Source organism: Chlorocebus sabaeus, chromosome 15 (assembly GCF_047675955.1).
Source record: "Chlorocebus sabaeus isolate Y175 chromosome 15, mChlSab1.0.hap1, whole genome shotgun sequence".
NCBI classification, from domain to species: Eukaryota; Metazoa; Chordata; class Mammalia; order Primates; family Cercopithecidae; genus Chlorocebus; species Chlorocebus sabaeus.
Window position 1 is genome coordinate 48,445,717 of NC_132918.1, and position 18,580 is coordinate 48,464,296.

An 18,580-nucleotide genomic window follows, 5' to 3' on the forward strand; every position below is an offset into this window, starting at 1 on the left:
GGCTTGCCTCACCGCTGCCCAGCCTCACCCAGCTCTTGAAGTCCCCAACAGCATTCAACACTTCCAACTCCTCTTTCTCCAGGAAGGAAATCTAGGGAGCAAAAGTGTTTCCTTAAGCAGAATTAAAACACACCCTCCTCCACAAAACAGAAAAAGAAAGTAGCAGGTGGAGCCCAGGTCAGGTCTCACACTCTATAGCCGCCATACTCCTGGGGCACCCATCACAGGCTCTTATAACTCCTCCTTCACCAAACTAAGAGCCTCTCCTGGCTGTCAAAGGGACAAAATGGCACCCATGGGCCAAACACTGCCTGGACACATGTCCTCTGTGGCTCATTGAGTGTTGGATTTTTTTTTTTTAATTTTGGAGCAAATATATAAAAATTAGGAGATTAGCATAAAGTTCAGATTTCTATTTTTTCATTTAAAATCGGAATGTCCGGCAATACTGCACCCACATTCCTATATGGTAACACTGGGCTAAGCCAGGGTTGCTGTGCCCTCTAGATAACATGTGAACCTTGAAGTCTGGCACAGGCCTTGTGATTCCCTGCCGTCCTCATTCTTTCACTGCCTTCTTCCACAGAGCATACCTGAATGACTACCCCCTTCTACACACCCTTTCTACCCTTGGTAGTTAAGTGTAAGCTCTACTGCCTGCCGCTGCTAATTTCCTGAGCTATCCCTGCATTGAAATTATATGGTATGGTGCTGTTGAGAGAAAGAATATATGTATTCTTTTTCCTCCTCAGCTGGTGGTTGCTTCCATTCTCAGTCACGAAGCTATAATTGTACAGATCATGAACAAATGGCAAATCCCAAAGTGGCCTGAATCACAGAGGGTGAGGAGAGAGATGGTCAAGGGACTCAAAATAAAAAGGCAATCCTCTTTTTAACATTTCTAGTTCCTTAAAAGATCTGGACTAATGAAGCAAAAAGTAGCCATATCCTGCATTGTTAGAGGACAGAAATTCCATAATCAGAAGGTACCAAATATAGAATTTTATGGTGCACCTAATTTTTAATTATACATAAAGCAAATAAAAGTATGTTGTTTTTGGAAAGACCCTGTCACCTGCTAGTCCTCTTCATTTAGCAATAAGCTCTACTACAGAGTAGCTCAGAGGAGAATTTTTACGGAACAGGAAACAATCACAGTGCAATAAAAGTGTACAAAGATCTTTTCCTGTCTTCAATCATCTGTTATTTGCATGTACAATGAACTGGTTGAAGATACTACTATGCCATCCTATGACCTCAGTGTTACAGCAAGAGATACGCCCCAGGGTGGCACAAGTGTGGGTATCTTTTGAATTCCTGGTCTTTGCTCACAAGATTAGATTAGTGAGTCAGCGTCAAGGTAAATAATATTTTCTTTTCAAAATCCTTCCTTCTCCTTCATACCTCTTTCCTTCTAAGACCAGAACTTATCTTTTTTCTTTTCTTTTTTTAAGTTGAAAACTTTTTTTTTCTTTTGAGACAGAGTCTTGCTCTATCACCCAGGCTGTAGTACAACGGCATGATCTCAGTTCACTGCAACCTCCGCCTCCCAGGTTCAAGTTTTCCTGCCTCAGCCTCCTGAGTAGCTGGGGTGACAGGCTTTAGCCACCACATCTGCTAATTTTTGTATTTTTTGTAGAGACGGGGTTCCACCACGTTGGCCAGGCTGGTCTTGAACTCCTGGCCTCAAGTGATCTGCCCACCTTGGCATCCCAAAGTGCTGGGATTACAGGCGTGAACCATGGCGCCCAGCCCTAAGACCAGAACTTAAATGGGAAAATAAACTGTATCTGATCCTACTTCTCTTTCTTCTCAGACTTCCCAGGATGAGAATAGAGTCTTTAGTCCTTTTCTCCTGGTTCAACATAAAACAGACTCAAAATTGGCCAGGCATGGTGGCTCACGCCTGTAATCCCAGCACTTTGGGAGGCCGCTGCGGGTGGATCACTTGAGGTTGGGAGTTCAAGACCAGACTGGCCAACACGGGTGAAACCCTGTCTCTACTAAAAATACAAAAATTAGTTGGGTGTGGTGGCGCATGCCTGTAATCCCAGCTACTCAGGAGGCTGAGGCAGGAGAATTGCTTGAACCCAGGAGGCAGAGGATGGAGTGAGCCAAGATCGTGCCACCACACTCCAGCCTGGACGACAGACTGAGACTCTGTCTCAAAAAAAAAAAAAAAAAAAAAAAAAAAAATTAAAAATAAAACAGGCTCAAAATTAAGTAAGGGATTATTTTTTCTTTTCTTTTCTTTTTTTTTTTTTTTGAGACAAGGTCTTGCTGTGTTGACCAGGCTGGACTCCAGCTCCTGGGCTCCAACTGATCCTCCCACCTCAGCCTCTTGAGTAGCTAGGATTATAGGTTCACAACACCACAACTGGCTGGTGAAGGGAAATTTTAAATAGTCCACTAGGAATCTTTCAGTTATCTTTACTTGAGATCTAACCTTTTCTACTGATCCAGCTAAAGCAACAATGAAGGTAGGACTAAGGCTCTATCTACAGTGGAATGAGCCACCAGGATGATGAACAATGATCCCTTTGGAATATGATTTGCAGGTCACGAAGCACTTTCACATAACTTATCACATACAACAGAGCATTCTGTAAACCTTATATACAAATACAATGTATCTGTATTACGATTTTGGCACTGGACACGATACATCACTATACTGTAAATCCAGCCTGGCCCTGATTATCAGTGTTAATTCAGTTCCGAAAAGGGAAAGGTCCCAGCATGCTGTTTATCCTGAGTTGGAGTTGATTGTTCTTTCTCACGGACAGAAACTAGTTAAAATTAAACCAGTGAGAACTATTCAAGCACTTATCTGCTAAATTCCTCTTTCAATGACATACTTGTTTCTTAGGAAAAATAATTTTTTAATCTTTACTTCTGTTTTCTTACATTGTAATAAAAAATGGCCTAACGACTTTTACACATATATTTCAGTACCTAGAGAGGCATAATATGTCATTGAGAGCGCTGGCTTTAGAGTTAGAATTCTTGAGAATGTCTGCTTCTTACTAACTATATCACCTTAAACAAGTGATTTAACCTTTCTGAGTCTTGGTTTCATAGCTAAAAAGTTAAGAGGATAATAATACCAACTTCACACAGTTTCAGGGAGGCTTAATTAAAACAAATAGCAAAAGGCTTAAAAAAAAAAGCCTAATATATGTAATAGTAAATGCCCAATAGATATTGGCTATTATTTTCAATATTGGTGATTCATGATTATCATAAAATCAGTGGTCCTCAAAAGCAATATGTGTATGCACTTATGTATATAGTATGTACATACTATATAATACTACATACATACTATATATAGTACTATATACATACTATTTTTACAAAATTTTTGGGAGACAAGGTCTTGCTCTGTTGCCAAGGTTGCAGTACAGTGGTACAATCATGGCTAACTGCAGCCTCAAACTCCTGGGCTCAAGTGACCTTCCTGCCTCAGCCTCCTGAGTAGCTAAGACTACAGGCACATGCCACAATATTTGGCTAATTTTGTAGAGACAGGGTCTCACTACATTGCCCAGGCTGGTCTTGAATTCTTGGCCTCAGATGATCCTCCCACCTCAGCCTCTCAAGGTGTTGAGATTACAGACATGAGTCACCATGCTCGACCAATTTAAGTAATTATTAAGGCAGTTCAGTATGTATTTGTGAGAATAAAAAAACACAGAGCTCATTCTAGACCAGGGGGTTGACAAATTCAGCTTGAAGGCCAAATCTGGTCCACTGCCTGCTTGCATATAACCTGTGAACTAAAAACAGTTTTTACATTCTTAAACAGCTAAGAGAGAAAAATCAAAAGAATAATAGTTTGTGACAAGGGAAGATTACAAGAAATTGACATTTCAGTGCACACAAAGAAAGTTCATTGGAAGACAGCTATGCTTATTCATGAACATATTGTCTATGGCAGCCTTCATGCTACAAGGGCAGAGTTAGGTAGCAGAGACAGAGACCATATGAAACACAAAGCCTAAAATATTTATTACTTGGCCCCTTACAGAAAGAGTTTGCCAACTTCTGGTCCAGACTGTTAGCTCTATGATGGTAGAGACAGATGAGGCCTAGCTCAGTGCCTGGGCCCAAAATTGTGTTCAGCTTTTTGATGAATAAATGTGGAATCAACATGAAAAGCCTGAGATGGGGCTCCTCATACATGGTAAAGATAGTTGTTCTCAAACAACCAAGAGCCTTTTTGAAAACTGAGTGAGAGAGGACTGCCCCAGTCTGTGTGGCCCAGCGAGGATCTTTGTCATCCTATCATTCTAATGGTGGAATCTGAGGCCACACTGAAGAGAGTAGGGAAAGAGGACATCAAAAGGACAAACCAACAAGAGAATTCTGCATTCATCAAATATACCCATTTTAAGACAATATGAGAATCACAAAAATACAGGATAATTCATTTTGGAAAAAATTATATTAAAAAAAATCCTATGGGCTTAGTTTACCTCAAGCTTATTTTTAGATATGGCTGCTTAAAAGGTTTACAAAGTCTTAAGCTGCTAAATTTAAGTATGATCCGAATCACAGTAAATGTTAGATCTTACTGTACTCTGTGCTAGTTAGACAATATCCAGAGTGTCACATTCAACCTACGGAGCCTTATTTTTAAGGTAATTTAGTGACAACCTGGTTTCTAGAGGGGAGCTATCTGCACAGTGATGGGTCTAATCTAGGCACCATTCAAACAAGGCAAGTTGATGGAACTGAAGAATAGTTACCATAGAGATGAAATTGCAGTCCCCATCTAAATTAACGTAATTCATATAAAACACTTAAGAGTACCTGGCACATAGGAGATACTTAATAAATACAAGCTTTGTGGGAGGCCAAGGAGGATGGATCAACTCAGGTCAGGAGTTCGAGATCAGCTTGGCCAACATGGTGAAACCCCAATTCTACTAAAAATACAAAATTAGCTGGGTATGGAGGCCCGTGCCTGTAATCCCAGCTACTCGGGAGGCTGAGGCAGGAGAACTGCTTGAACCAGGGAGGTGAAGATTGCAGTGAGACAAGATGGCACACCTGCATTCCAGCCTGGGCAAAAGAGCAAGACTCCATCTCAAAATACATACATACAAGCTTTGATCATCAGCACCATCAGCTGAAATATTATAATGTAAAAGAAGCTAACTTTACTGTCATACCCTTAGAAGGTATAACCATATCCACAAATGGAAATCAGGTTGCTAAATCAGCCATACATAAATTATTGCAAATGTTAATAGTTTATGGCAAAATTTACTTACAATTTTTTATCAAGTAATTATCACTAAATATTCAGTCCACTTTTCTATCTCTACTGAGGAGACTTTGGCAAACAATTTAACTACTTCTGTTGCTCTAAAACCAGGGATGCAAAAGACATTTATTGTTCACTGAATACCCATGTGCTCCCTCTCACTTCTAGGCCCTTGCTATTAAGCAGGGTGATAAGCTTAGTTCTAGCCAATAAGCTGTGAATCAAAGTGATTTTTGTCACTCGAGGCCAAAGCATTTCAGAGCTGGTACATGATTATCCAGTTCCCCTTCCTCCAGTGGGATCACTTGAAAGCTCCATGTTAAGAAAGCAAATTCGCAAAAATGACAGCAGCCTGGATTTCTGAGTCATTGCATATAGGTGAGCTGCCCTAGAGAACAGCCAATAAACACAGACATTTACATGAGCAAGACAGCAATGGAGATTTCATGGTTAATTTGTTACTGCAGCACAAACTACTCTATCCTGACTAATACATAAAGTCTGATATTTTGGTAGTATAGAAAGAAACTTTGTATTAATCTGTGATCGGTCATCTCGGGCACTTTACAAAAATTAGCTGAATAAGCAGGGAAATTTTCCAAACCTTCCTCAGACAGCTATCTATGCAACTTTACTATTTCGTTTCAAGTACATTCACACATTATTACCACATCTACTCCAATTTAAAGATAAATATTTAAAATCAAATCCTCTCTGACACTCACTTATTGAAAAAACTTGAGAGGTAACTAAGACATACATTGAGCAATGTAACCGCTGGCAAACATACTCAGCTAATGTTGTTCTCTCACATAGTTGGTTGCCTGCTTTATGACCCTTGGGCTTCATTTTCAGAAGACATGTGGCAAGAATTAGTGCCCCAGGCAAAGCTGGCTTAGTTTCCCTTTGTTAGCAGTCAACAGGTATGCTGTTAATCGGACCAACCAATTTCAGTGGGGCCTTAAACACGCAGAGATGCTATCTCCTTTGGCTGGCAGTAAAAATATCCAGTAAGATAAGGACTCAAGCCTGTGTCCTTTGATACATTCATGATTTAAAACCACTGGAAACTCTGGAATCTGGCAGGCAGCAGGGTATAGGCTTCCACAGCCCTGAGTTCAAATCTCAGCTCTTCTACTGACAAGCTGTGTGAGTCTCAGGCCAAATGACACAACCTCTTTGAGTCTCAGTTCCTAGTCCCTTCACAAAGCATTTTGAGAATTACTGGGATTGATGTAGGTGGAAGTACTCAATATACATTGGATACTGCCATAGTGCTATGGAATTCTAAAAGTCAATCTGAATTTCATTAACTTTATGTTTTATTACAAGCAAAACAACATTCTCTGCTACATTTAAAGCAGTGAAAAATGTATCTTTGGCTTTACCCTTAGGTTAGATGCTGTCTCATAATAGTCATGAAGATAAATTCCACTACCTAATCTGATCATCTTCCAATGTGATCAAGCTCTTGTTAGGAAAACATATCTTGAGTTAAATTTCTGCTCATCTTCTAGAGGCAACCGACTTTTAAAAATTCCTAAGAATTTCCCAGCCAGGCATAGTGCCTATAATCCCAGCACTTTGAGAGGCCAAAGCGGGAGAATTGCCTGAGCCCAGGAGTTTGAGACCAGCGTGGGCAACATGGCAGATCCTGTCTCTAAAAATAAATAAAATAAGATAAATTTTAAAAATAAAAATAAAGTAAAATAATTTCCCACCAACCACATTCTGCTGATTTCCAATTCTGTTCATGTATTTTTATAATCCAAGTAAGTTGCCCTGATACTAAAAATCAATGTCACCACAGGCTAATGATGATAAAAAAAAAAAAAAAAAAAAAAAAAAAAATTCAGACAAATTCCAACATGGAGGCATTCTACAATGTACCTGATTGCTAGTCCTCAAAACTCTCAAGATCATCAAGAAACAAGGAAAGTCAGGCCGGGCGCGGTGGCTCAAGCCTGTAATCCCAGCACTTTGGGAGGCCGAGACGGGCGGATCACGAGGTCAGGAGATCGAGACCATCATGGCTAACGCGGTGAAACCCCGTCTCTACTAAAAAATACAGAAAACTAGCCGGGCGAGGTGGCGGCGCCTGTAGTCCCAGCTACTCGGGAGGCTGAGGCAGGAGAATGGCTTAAACCCGGGAGGCGGAGCTTGCAGTGAGCTGAGATCCGGCCACTGCACTCCAGCCCGGGCGAGAGAGCCAGACTCCGTCTCAAAAAAAAAAAAAAAAAAAAAAGAAACAAGGAAAGTCTGGGAAACTGTCACAGCCAAGGAGAGACTAAGGAGACACAGCAACTAAATGTCATGTAATATCCTAGATGGGATCCTGGAACAGAAAAGGGATTTTGGCTAAAAACAAAGGAAATATGAATAACCTACGGACTTTAGTTAATAATAATATAACAAGATCAGTTCATTAATTATAACAAACATGTCATACTAATTAATGTAAGATGTTAATAATACGGCCCGGAGCGGTGGCTCACGCCTGTAATCCCAGCACTCTAAGAAGCCGAGGCGGATGGATCATGAGGTCCAGAGATCGAGACCATCCTTGCTAATATGGTGAAACCCCGTTTCTACTAAAAATACAAAAATTATCTGGGCATGGTGGCACACACCTGTAGTACAAACCACTCGGGAGGCTGAGGCAGGAGAATCACTTGAACCCAGGAGGCAGAGGTTGCAGTGAGCCGAGATCGTACCACTGCACTCCAGCCTGGTGACAAAGGAGACTCTGTCTCAAAAAAAAAAAAAAAAAAAAAAAAAAAAAGTTAATAATAGGGTAACAGTATATCATTGTGGGAGTATATGGGAGCACTGTTTCATCTGCTTCATTTCTTTGTAAATTTGAAACAGTTCTAAAAGATAAAGTCTATTCATTTTAAGTCACTACAATGTGATACTTACTTCACATATATTAAAATGGCCATAATTTAAAAGATAGATAATTAAGTGCTGGTGAGGATGTGGAGAAACAGGAACTTCCATCCATTGCTGGTAGGAATGTAAAATGGTGCAGCTGCTCCAGAAAATAGTTTGGCAGTTCCTCAAAATGCTAGGTGACATGACCCAGGAATTCCACTTCTAGAAATGAAAATAAATGTCCCTAATAAACCAGTTCACAAAGGTTCACAGCAACAATATTCATAATAGCCCAAAAGAGGAAACAACCCCAATGTCTATGAACTGAAGGATGAATACATAAAATGTGGTATGTCCACACAATGGTATATTATGCACACCCATGAAAAGAAGTCTTGATATGTGCTACAACATGAATGAACCTTGACAGCATTGTGCTAAGTGAAATAAGTCAGACGCAGAAGGCCACATATTACATGATTCCATTTATTTGAAATTTCAAATTTCAAATAAAGAGGCAAATCTATAGACAAAAAGTAGATTTGGCATTGCCTGGGATGGGGCAGTTGGGGAGGAGGTAGTAGAAGATGAGGAAAGTGCTAATGAATACAGGGTAATGAAAATACTGTAAAACTGACTATACATTTTAAATAGGCAAATTGTATGGTATTAAGGAAAGTCTGAGAAACTGTCACAGCCAAGAGTAATAAAACTGCTATTTCAAAAACAATGTCATAAGTGCGAAGAATACTGATGAAACATCATTTAATCCTATTCAAAGTGAAGATTTTGACAATGTGTGGTTGATCTGAAACCTTTAATTTCTCTGAGAAGTCCTGCTGCTTGCTTTAGTAATACCCTTAATGCCTCAGGGCGTAACATAGTCAAAAAAACTGTGCATAAAGAAGTTCTAAATGAACCTTGGTATCCTTTCTAGATTAAATGAGCAACATGTACATCACAAGGTCTTCCTTAAGTGTGCCTGAGATGTGAAATAGCATGCAGAATATTCCCACTGATATTTAACAATACATTAACATGCAAAAATGGGTATCACTGTGTACCTTTTGTACAATGCTTCAGGATTCAGTCATTTCCTCTGAATTATGAGAAAATTACAATGTTTTGGGCTCTCCCATTATTTATTGTCCTAGTGCTATGAGAAATGCTTATAGTAACCTCGCAGAAATACTTCAATTAAGGCTTAGTCTCCCACAGAACTATATATATATATCACATGGGGAGAATATAACTTTGTAAAATATTTAGAAAGTTTAATCTTTTATCCTATACATGCCAGCTGTACATTAGCAGGAAGTATACGTTTTAAAACAAAACTACTTTGTTCAAGATGAAAGAGATGGATATTTTCCCATGTTAATCAACTCTTATTTCAAGAACTCATTTTACTGTTAACATTAGAGAAACTGTAATGCTATATAGTTGAGGGTTAGTCATAAAATACATTTAGACTTTTATAAAAATTGCATATAAATTTCATAGAGAAATTATTTTATTTGGTAACAGAAGAAAATATGAATTGACTGGAAGAGCACTAGATTTGGAGCTAGAGTGACATCCCATGATGTCAGGAGTTCAAAATCAGCCTGGTCAACATAGAGAAACCATGTCTCTACCAGAAATACAAAAATTAGCTGGGCGTGGTGGCGCATGCCTGTAATCCCAGCTACTAGGGAGGATGAAGCAGAAGAATCACTTGAACCCGGGAAGCGAAAGGCTGCAGTGAGCCAAGATCGTGCCCCTGCACTCCAGGCTGAGCAACAGAGCAAGACTCTGTCTCAAAAAAATAAATAAACCCTGACATTTTTTCAAATGTTGAAATTATAAGACACAGTTAAGAGTTTAATTTCTGCCACTTTCAAATCAGGCAACCTCCAGGAGGCAAGTCATTCCCTAAGTCTTGGTCACTTATCAGTGAAAGGAAGCAAAATCAGAAAGCTTTTTTAAACATCAATAAATGCCTTACCTCTTTATCTTGTAGTTGACTAGTTACTTTCACATTCACTATCTTGTTTAATCATCAAACCTACAGCTGAAGAGAAGGCCTTCCTTCCCATGGGGTCAGAAACACAATCACAGACTTTGACTTCTCATTCATGGTTCTCATGGCCAACTGGTTTCAGGTATCTAAACTTTAAATTGCCCTAAGGCTCATTTTAATTGACCACTAAACATTCAGAGATTTTCAGATTACCTTTTTCCACTGATAATAATCTTGAATTATTTTATTTATTTATTTATTTTGAGACGGAGTCTCCATCTGCCACCAAGGCTGGAGGTGCAGGGGAGTGATCTCGGCTCACTGCAAGCTCCGCCTCCCAGGTTCACGCCATTCTCCTGCCTCAGCCTCCTGAGTAGCTGGGACAACAGGCACCTGCCACTACGCCCAGCTAATTTTTGGTATTTTTTAGTAGAGAAGGGGTTTCACCATGTTAGCCAGGATGGTCTCGATCTCCCTACCTCGTGATCCGCCCTCCCCGGCCTCCCAAAGTGCTGGGATTATAGGCGTGAGCCACCACACCCAACCAATAATCTTGAATTTAATTTGGCTGTTTGAGGATAAGAAAGGGATCAAGCAAATTGTTATTACTGTTTTTTCCAAAATTAACTCACTTCCATGACAACTTCTGATAAAAAAACATCATTGGCTTTTTGTGAGCTGGGTTTCACAGCTGGCACCTCACTGACCTGATTAACACTTAAAATTGCAATAACTAGGTCACTCTTAGAAACATTTCCTTGCCTAAAAGGATGTCCCAATGATCTTAAACCTGGGGAGAGGGGAAGGAAAAGGGAGACCGCCAGGAAGGAATTCTGAGAGCTCTCCAGGAAAAGAGAGCAGGAGTCTTTGAGAGGTTTTGGTTTATTCACAAAGGTTACAAATACCAACTTGATATCAACCTAGAGATTCTACTTGTCTAAACCTTTCCCCCTCTTTTATTCATTACAAGCAGCCCTTGGTCCAAGGTGTAATTAACAAGACTGATCCTTTCACAGCCATTTACCAGGGTCTTAAACTCAAATCCAAATTGTATTTTGGCTGTACTGCTAAAATCTCTTATTTCTTAGTTCTCAAAAAAAATTGAAGGAGCTTTTGTCTTTTTTTTAATAAAAACATCTTATTTCTTGAAACTGGATCTATAAACAATTTAAGGTATTGTGTTCCTCAGTAATAGAGTAAATCTGATTCCTGCTAATATTTTGGGTCGACACCCCAAAACCTTTTGCTTTTTATCATGAAGAAGCCCCTCAGACACTTTGTACCTTACTAATGTCTCCATCCAATTTACTATCAAGAAAAGACAGTTTCTCTTTTTTTTTTTTTTTTTGTGGTCAGCTTGGATCTTTTGAAGGAGGCATGTTTGTGTGTAGTGAGTTATTACCCAGATATTCTTGTAAGCATTTTTTTTTTTTTTTTTTTTTTTTTTAATTGAGGCAGTGTCTCACTTTGTCACCCAGGCTAAAGTGCAGTGGCACAATCTCAGGTCACTGCAGCCTCAACCTCCTGGGCTCAAAACGATCCTCCCACCTCAGCCTAAGTAACTGGGACTACAGGCACGCGCCACCATACCCAGATAGTTTTTTTTGTAGAGACGACGTTTTGCCATGTTGCCCAGGCTGGTGTTGAACTCTTGAGCTCAAGGGATCCATCTGCCTCAGCCTCTCAAAGTGCTGGGATTACAGGTGTGAGCCACCATGCCCAGTCTCATAGTTTTATAGTTGTGAATTGCTCACAAAAGTCAATCATAAAATTTAGTTTATCATAAAGTCTGAAGTCCCTTCACCACTGGACTTTATGACCAAAGCCATGTCTAACTCTGCTAGGAAATATTTTCTGATGAAACAAGTGTTTTAAGTAAGAAGAAAACTCTCCCAATCATCTAACTCCTCATCCTTTCTGTGCCTACAATATTACTATAATAAAAAGCAATATGCCTTTACAGAAGCCATGCTACATATGTCTCACCGAAAACGGTACGTAGGCCCTTTCAGACGAAGTGCTGAAATCAGATGATCAAAGTTGAACAGCCTCACATCTCATGTGACCTTACATGTCAGCAAAGTTTCCAACAATCAAAATCGTATAACCATTTTATAACCAATAAACCCATATGCAGCACAAATGCCTCTTTCTCTTTCACCCTGACGTTCATCATCAGTCAGAGTAAAATGTTAATTCAGAACTGGATGAAGTGACACGCTTTTGAATGTTGAGAGAAATAATGAGGGCCAGATGCGGTGGCCTCAGCCTCAACACTTTGGGAGGCCGAGGCGGGTGAGTCACTTGAGGTCAGGAGTTGGCGACCAGCCTGGCCAACATGGTGAAACTCCAACTCTACTAAAAATACAAAAACTAGCCCGGCAAAGCCAGAAGCTGCCGGCCCTGCCTTTCATATCCAGAGAAAAGGCCCTGGGAACACAGAACCACTCAGGGGAAGGTAAAGCACAACCAGGAAATGGAAAGAGAGCTCAGGCAGCAAGGGAGGGAAGCACGCTCTCAGCTGGGTTCCATTTTGAGACTCCCAGGAGTGAGTAAGTTCTCTATGTAATTAGGTTCATCAAGAGGAGAGAGAGGAGCACATTTTCTCACAGGTCTAAGCTGGGGCCTACAAGTGGGGTCTTTAAATTATTTGTCTTTGACCTGGGGCCTTTCCTGAGGTATCCACACCCACCTCCAATTAGTCCACAGGGACTTCACAACCCCCCCATCTTAAAAATTGGGGGAGAATGTGTTCACACCTGGATTCTTCCTGGGGGTTTATGGCCATAGTTCAAAGGCCTGAGATTAGAGTCATGACCCATAGATATTCCAGGAGCTTCCAGCAGTGGATCCTGACACCCCAGGGGAAAAAATCCTTACACCTGGTCACTCCAAAGTTCTTAGGCTCCTACACAAGGTGTTTCCCAGTTTCCCATTGCCAACTCCACAGACACCCCCTGGATGACCACCAACTCACTCCCCCACCACAGCTCCACCCCAAAAGAGGGTGGGAGCAGATCGAAGTGGCTTTAATGGTGTACCCAGAGAAAAAGCTGCTGTCTCTTTCTTCAGGAATGCTTCAAGAGAAAAGGAGATAAAGTCTAAGTGGAATGAAAAAAACGAAAACAAAAAGAATGATTTATCACTGTTGTTTTGGTGTTTTTAAATGTGGCTCAAAGAATGTTGGTGGTTCCACCAGCTGAAACCTGTGGCTATTCTAAGCATCTGTTAGAGTTACCTCAGAAAGAGCTTTGTATTTTTGTTAAGATATTTGATTAAGTTTTTTGAGCGCTCAGTGTATAAAGTCAGATAGACCTGAGGTCAAATCTCAGCTCAGCCACTTGTAAACTGTGTGACCTCAGATAAATGCTTTTATCTATCTCCCTAAGCCTCAATTTTCTCATCTAGAAAATGAAAGTAGGCCAGGTGCAGTGGCTCATGCCTGTAATCTCAGGGCTTTGGGAGGCTGAGGTGAGAGGATTGCTTGAGGCTAAAAGTTTGTGATCAGCCTAGACAACATAGCAAGACCTCATCACTACAAAAAAAATTTTTTTTAATAAGCTGGGCATGGTGGTGCACACCTGGGAGGCTGAAGCGGGAGGACTGCTTGAGCCCAGGAGTTCAAGGTTACAGTGGGTTATGATCATGCCATTCCACTCCAGATTGGGTGACAGACTGAAACCTTGTTTTCAAAAAATAAAAATTAAAAATAAATGGGTAATTATTGCACCTATCTCATAGGATGGTTTATAAAAATGAAAAGATATATTACTTGTAAACTATTTAGTATACTGCCTGGTTCATGGAAGATATTCTGTAATACTAGTTATTAATATTACTATTATTTTAAGAAAGATATTTGTCATTTTACAAAGGGCCATGGTAAATGCTACGATTTAATATTTGGACATTTCAGTGTATGAGACATTAACTTCAACATACTACCCGATTTTGCATTTGCCTCATCAATTTTCACTAACGTCGTCATAAAAAACATAAATATATATAAAATATATAAAACCAGGCCAACCTTCCCTTCCCCCCGCTAGCCATTTCTCAAGCTCATTTGTTCTGTCTCTCCTCTCAACTGCTCTCTCTCTCCTTGACATTTTTAATGGACCATCATTGCCTGTGGAAATATGAAGATGGTGGTCAACCACAGGGTGCAACTCAATGGCAAGGATGTGGCATCCAACAGCTCCCTAATCGCTGAGTGCAGCTCAATGGAAAGGCTGTGTTTTGATTTGCAAAATGGTTATGATTTGCAAAATGCAACGTTTGTTCCAAGTAAACAAATATTCCAAACCACCTCTTGAACTGGAATTTTGGATTCAGCAGCACTGCTTTCTGTCTTGTTTCTCCAGGTAGAACCTGATCACAATTGTCTCTCTATCAGCCTTACCTCAGCCCCATGTTCTTGGGCCATAAACACCAACCTTTGGTGCTACCCTCCTGGCCTAGCCTCACTGCACCTGGCCTACCCTCTCCAAAGCTACTGCTCACCACCTCCTGGTAGTATAGAATGTCTCTAGGAAATAGACTCTCAGTCCCAAGGACTTTGGGCCAACCCATTTGTGTCCGCCTCTGACAAGCTAAGCTACCATGACCTTTCCAGAATTCAACTCCCCAGTGTGAAGATTCCTAGGACCCCAGCCTCACTCCCTCCTTACTGTGTACACTCAACCTTGAACTGGCCAGCAGCCTTGTGTTTCACCTCTTCCAATGACACATGCATTCTCTCCTTTAGATTTCCCCTTTAGATTGGTTTCTGAGGGCTTTCAATCCACAAAACGTCTTGAACTGGAATGTCTTGCTACCAACTCAAATTAATCTTGGGAGGCTGAGCATGGTGGCCCAGGCCTGTAATCCTAGCACACTGGGAGGTTGAGGCAGGCCAACGGATTCAAGACCAGCCTGGGCAAAACAGTGAGACTCCATCTCCAAACACAAAAAATACAAAATTAGCCAGGCATGGTGGCACGTCCCTGTGGGCACAGCTACTCGGGAGGCTGAGGTGCGAAGGATCACTTGAGCCCAGGGAGATCAAGGCTGCAGCGAGCAGTGATCATGCCACTGCACTCCAGCCTGGGTGACAGAGTGGGACCCTGTCTCAAACATAAATAATAAATAAATAAATAAATAAAAATAATTGTGGGGCCAACAACCTCAAAAATAGATAATGAAAAGAGCTTGGGTCTAGTGATGAGGAAATTTGAACAGAGCTTCTGGCTATCCCGCTAACTAACTTAGTTAAGAATATCTGAGTCCCTCCTCTATACAATTAGGGGATAGTCTGGATAAAGTGCTACCATATAGCTCTAAGATCCTAAATGCCCACCCTCCCCATGGCAAAATGCACTTATTTGTTTTTTCATTCATGTAATAACTATTGAGTGTCTGATATTGCAAAGCAACGTGCCAGGTATTGTGAGGGGTTAAAGATCATCCTTCAGAGAGGTTATCATCTAGAATGGGAAATAAGACAATCACATCACGAACTATAAGAAACAGAGACAATGTCACAATTCAAGATATCTTTTTTTTTTTGAGAGAGAGACTCTTGCACTGTTGCCCAGGCTGGAGTGCAGTGGCGTGATCTTGGCTCACTGAAAGCTCTGCCTCCCGGGTTCACGCCATTCTCCTGCCTCAGCCTCCTGAGTAGCTGTGACTACAGGCGCCCACCACCATGCCCGCCCAGCTAATTTTTTGTATTTTTAGTAGACACAGGGTTTCACAGTGTTAGCCAGGATGGTCTCGATCTCCTGACCTTGTGATCCACCTGCCTCGGCCTCCCAAAGTGCTGGGATTACAGGTATGAGCCACGCAACCAGCCAATTGGAGGTACTTTTAAGATAAAAAGAACATTATAAACCCATTACTAACACCCCAACCCTGAAATTCATTTTCAACATGTCTTTCCTTCTCTGCATCTAGTCTTTCACCACATGCTTCTTCCTTTACATTTCTTAATTCTGTGCCCTCCTTTCTCCACTTTGAGTCACAGGCTTAATCCAGGGCCTGGACCAACCGCCCCATTATGTTTTTACACCTGTCTCCCATACTCACCCTAACTAATCTGTGATCTGTTAACAAAATATGAGGAATCAGAAATGGACTTGGCTGCTGTCTTGATACAGCTCTAAGATGGCCTTCCCCATATTATAGAACACACATGAAATCCCTTTACAAAACTATCCATACTGCACTTCCTTCCCCCACTCCCTCCTACAAACAGGAGCTAAGAATATACTTTGTGCTTAGTGCTGGGTGGGATGTTTAAGTCGTAGGCTTTAACCTCCAAGAGCTTACACAACCTGTCAACTTCCTGGTCGGGAAGTTGGGAGGTGCTAAATACTCAGGATACTATATACAATGGGGATATTAACAGCACAAACAACAGTAGTAAGTGCTATAGGGTTCAGAAGAGGGAGAGCTACTTCATGCTAAGGCAATCTAGGAAGGCTTCCAAAAAGAGGTTACACCTGAGCTACACCTTGCACCATGGGCAGGACTTCAATACGGAAAGAGGGAGGCAAACAGGCATTTTGGGCCAAGGGCCCAAGTGACTGAGGGAAGGAAGGAGGGCGGTTTCAGGACCAGCAAATTGTTAGGTGGGGCTTCAGTGAAAGGGCACTTTTTGAAAGGAGTTTGCAAGGCACCAGCAAGCTTAGTAAGAGAAACAACTAATTTTCTGCTTAAGTCAGACTTCATGGTATAAGAAGATAGAAGAGAAAAAGGAAGTTTAATAATCGAGGCAAAGAAGAGTATCAGCAGGGAGTGGTAAAAAGACCCCAGAAAATGAGAAAACCTGGATTTGCTAATGAGGGGATTTGCTAATTAGCTTTGCTAATGAGGGGCTTGGGTGGCCACAGCAAGTCATCTAACCTCGCTGGTCTCAGTTTTCTCATTTGTAAACTGAAGCAGCTGAACTGGCTGACCTCAAAGGTCTCTACAGCCCAAACTAGACCAACTGTATATTATTTCTGCCATTAAAACATTTATCATGGGAGGAATGAAGGGGGGCAGGATACCTGTATTCCCTTTCCATATAGGTTTCTCTTCCTGAACTTAAAATTTCCTCTTCCTAAACTTACTACCTCTCTCTCTCTATATATATATATGCCTCCACATTTAACACTTTACTATAGAATTTCATTACATAATTCAATTTAAAGGAGAGCTGATTACAAAGGTGGTGGGGGGGGGGGGGGGTGTAAAATAACTTGCTTCAAGTTCTGTGTGTGCCCCCTGGCCTGAAATTTTGCTTCTGGCTCACAGGTTCTTCAAGAAATTTATGCAACACAGCTTACGTCTCATACAAGTGTATCCAACACCGTGGCTGGAGGGAAAAATATCACGGTATAAGCCATAAAATGTGACACAGTAAGTAAAGGGGGAAAGGTGAGAACTCTTACTCATCTGAACGACGACTTCCTTTTAGTAATGCCAAATGAAGCCCGAAATACAGTAATAATTGAAAAGTTAGGGGGAAATCTTAAATTTTGTAAATTCTCCACTTGAAAATGCAGCTGAAACACGGAAAGTTTTTTGGCAGTGAAATTCGCTGAAAACTGACATTTTTATGCCGCATCCAGAGGTCCCTATGCTCCAGGAAAGGTACCAAAAACAGAAAGCACGGATGGGATTTCACTACAGCCCTATTGATCCTATGCACCGAAAGGCCAAAGGCAAATAAAACAGTCTCAGAATTAAAACGAAACAGGCTGGATCAGAAAGCCTCACCGGCAGCCACCCAAAGTTGAAAACAGAAAACTTAATGAAATACCTTACTTCAATGCAGGGAATCACAATTCAGTTAACAGACTTATTGTTTAAGCAGCATAAATACGCGATTTAACACCTGCGGGCACTGCCTGCCCGGACCGGGCAGAAGCGCGCCCGGAGGACGGCGGGCGCCGCACTGCACAGCCGGGAGACGAGGCGAGCGAGGGCACCCGGAGAGACTGCCCCCGAGCCGCCGCGCGCCCCCAAAGGAGTAACGCTTCGCTTTCCATCTGTCTGTCCAGCCTTCCTTTTGGGCCCTATCCCCACCCCCGCGTACCTGCCGCCGCCGCCGCCGCCGCCGCCGCCGCCGCCGCCGCCCTGCCCTAGAGAGCGCAGCTCCCACCGGAGATCCGAGTACCTGCAGGTCTACTCTGCGGCTACCTCTCCGCGCCCGCGCAGCCGCTGCGTTCGCGCCACTGCGCATGCTCGGCCGGCACCCGGGCCCGCAAACTCTGAATCCACTTGCCACGTTTTGCCTGCGGCTCCCAGGGGGAAGGAAAGGGAAGCCCAGAGCCTGGGTTCGGGCTAAGGGTGAAAGACGAGTTGCAGGCGCTGGGAGCGTGGATGGGGAGAGGTGGATGGGCGCTGCGGCAACGTTATCTCTACCCCCTACAGTTACCCAAGTCTAAAGATGACCACCTACACCC

The 18,580-nt window shown here is 41.9% G+C and overlaps 1 protein-coding gene across 2 annotated transcripts in view; it reads right to left on the reverse strand.

Moving 5' to 3' along the window:
• PLS1 (plastin 1) overlaps positions 1 to 18,345 on the reverse strand; it is a 111,242-nt gene extending 92,897 nt beyond the window's left edge. Inside the window, exon 1 of one of the 2 annotated variants that reach the window (XM_073023528.1) lies at positions 18,227 to 18,345. The gene's annotated coding sequence lies outside the window, so the exon portion shown is untranslated. Of the gene's footprint in view, positions 1 to 18,210 lie in introns of both variants that reach the window. The other variant, XM_008008848.3, reaches the window with a different exon arrangement.
• Between the last annotated feature and the right edge of the window lie 235 nt (positions 18,346 to 18,580).